This window comes from Ischnura elegans, chromosome 5, assembly GCF_921293095.1.
Source record: "Ischnura elegans chromosome 5, ioIscEleg1.1, whole genome shotgun sequence".
Taxonomy (NCBI): domain Eukaryota; kingdom Metazoa; phylum Arthropoda; class Insecta; order Odonata; family Coenagrionidae; genus Ischnura; species Ischnura elegans.
This window is the reverse complement of record NC_060250.1, coordinates 55,100,107-55,102,120: the sequence shown is the minus strand read 5'-3', so window position 1 is coordinate 55,102,120 and position 2,014 is coordinate 55,100,107. Positions and strand designations below refer to the sequence as shown.

The 2,014-nt window shown below is 37.1% G+C and overlaps 1 non-coding gene across 1 annotated transcript; it reads left to right on the top strand.

Moving 5' to 3' along the window:
* The first annotated feature begins 573 nt into the window (after positions 1–573).
* Positions 574–645, top strand: Trnad-guc. Its single transcript has one exon. It is a non-coding gene; the product is annotated as a tRNA-Asp (tRNA).
* Positions 646–2,014: the final 1,369 nt, after the last annotated feature.

Below are 2,014 nucleotides of genomic sequence, written 5' to 3'. Positions count from 1 at the left end.
ACGAATCGCGTGTATGTGAGGGGAGTGCGTTCCACTTCGTACCCCTTTATTGTCAAGAGTCTTTGGCGTGGAATAAAACGAAATATATGTTCTAACTATCATTGCATTTCGTGATAGAAACATGGGCGAAACCGGCGAGGGGCTGGAGGTGGCAGCCGCCCCCCTCCAGTAGCAAAAATCGCAAAAGTCTTCATGAAAATTCAGGACTGTATTGAAACGAAAGTTTTCAACAAATTTTCTTTAAACCCACGAAAAATTATATCAGTAAAATAATTTAAAAAAATAAAATTTAAATTAAAATTTTACATGTGGCTAAAATAATTTTTTTTTCGAGAAAATAATTTTAAAAACTAATAAAGCGCTATTATAATTTTATTAAAAGAATGGTTTCATTCACCTTTTCCATGCTTAAATGTTACAACTTGAACAACCATGGCATGCCCTCCCTAGTTTTGATACTGAGTACGCCCTTGGGTAGAGCAGTTATTGCGAAAAGCGGTGAAAGCTCGTGGTTAGAATGTAGTACTTTGAGCAATTGATAAGTAAGATTATTTTCGCCACTTCCTACACCAGTCCTCGGTAGTATAGTGGTCAGTATCCCCGCCTGTCACGCGGGAGACCGGGGTTCGATTCCCCGCCGGGGAGAAAGTTTTTACGAGTGCGTAATTTGAATGCACAAGGTCTCAAATAATGGATTTGTAAGAGGGATAGTCTAAGTATTTATATTTTTCGCCAACGAATTAATGTCGATGAATTTTTACATAAAACATTTCGTTATTTTCGACGCTTTTGACATAAATAAACTCACAGCATGTTATACAATCAATTACATATCTTGATGGAAACAGCCGCTATTTCCAACTGCAGTAAAATTCTTAGCTAGAGTATGATTTAAGTTCTAATTATTTAATCGGCTTACCGCGGTTATCGACGCAAGAGCGTTCGTACTAGTAATGGATATTTCTTATCTTCTCCTCACAGATATTTCACACGTTCATCTGACAATTGGGCTCTTCTAGGTATTCGTATCGTACGTTATTTTTCATAAGCCGCCCGATGCGCATTTACACATTACAAAAATAGCAAACTAAATAATGCAATACTTATACTTTGTTGCATGGTGTATATTATGGCAGAAAATAGACGTTAAATTTCAGAAAAAATATTTGTTTCAAAAAGATGGGAATGAAATGTACTAAAAAATATTTTCCTAACTTCACGTTACTAACTCGGCTCTTTCATTGGAATGTTCTCCACTAGATTTCTCGGCAGCGATTCTATACTCTGCCTTAAAGCCTACACAGAGATTTTCTTAAACCGTCTTTATTTTTAAGAAGTATTCAATATAAGATTATTTGAGTAATATTATTGAGGTGTTCAGTTGAAAGACTTTGATCGACAGATTGGCATTATCAAAGAAGAAACATGGGAGCGCGGAAGCCTAGTGGTTAGAATGATGAGCTGCTGATCGAAGTGTCCCCGGTTCTCATCTAGAGTGAAGCCTTCGGATACTGCCATTCAACGGGGGAGGTGATCCAGAGAGAATAACTTACCCCCACCAGTGGTGGATTAAGAGATGTCGATTTCCCCCCCCCCCCGCAATGTATGGAAAGATAGAAAAGATGGAAATATTTTTGACTGCAGAACGAAAATTGTGACTTTTTTATATCATAAGATGCCTTGCAAATGCTTATAATCTTAAATTTTGCGCGTAACTTGATTATTTTTAATTATAATAAAAGTATAGACAACTGAAAATATCTTTTGCGCCCCCCCCCCCCCTTGGTTTTTTTTCTGTATCCGTTACTGTCTTCAATGATAGTTTTCATTTCACCATTTTAACGAATAATTTTTTAAATTTATACAAGATTATTTGAAAGCCATTATTCGATGGAAATCAGATCTCAGATCATCGCTCTAAGGTGTTGCATACCGACAAGGTACAAAAGAAAGCAATGAACCCCCAAACCTTAAGTATCCCCCAAATCTACGACCTTAATGTGCTCCCGCCCCC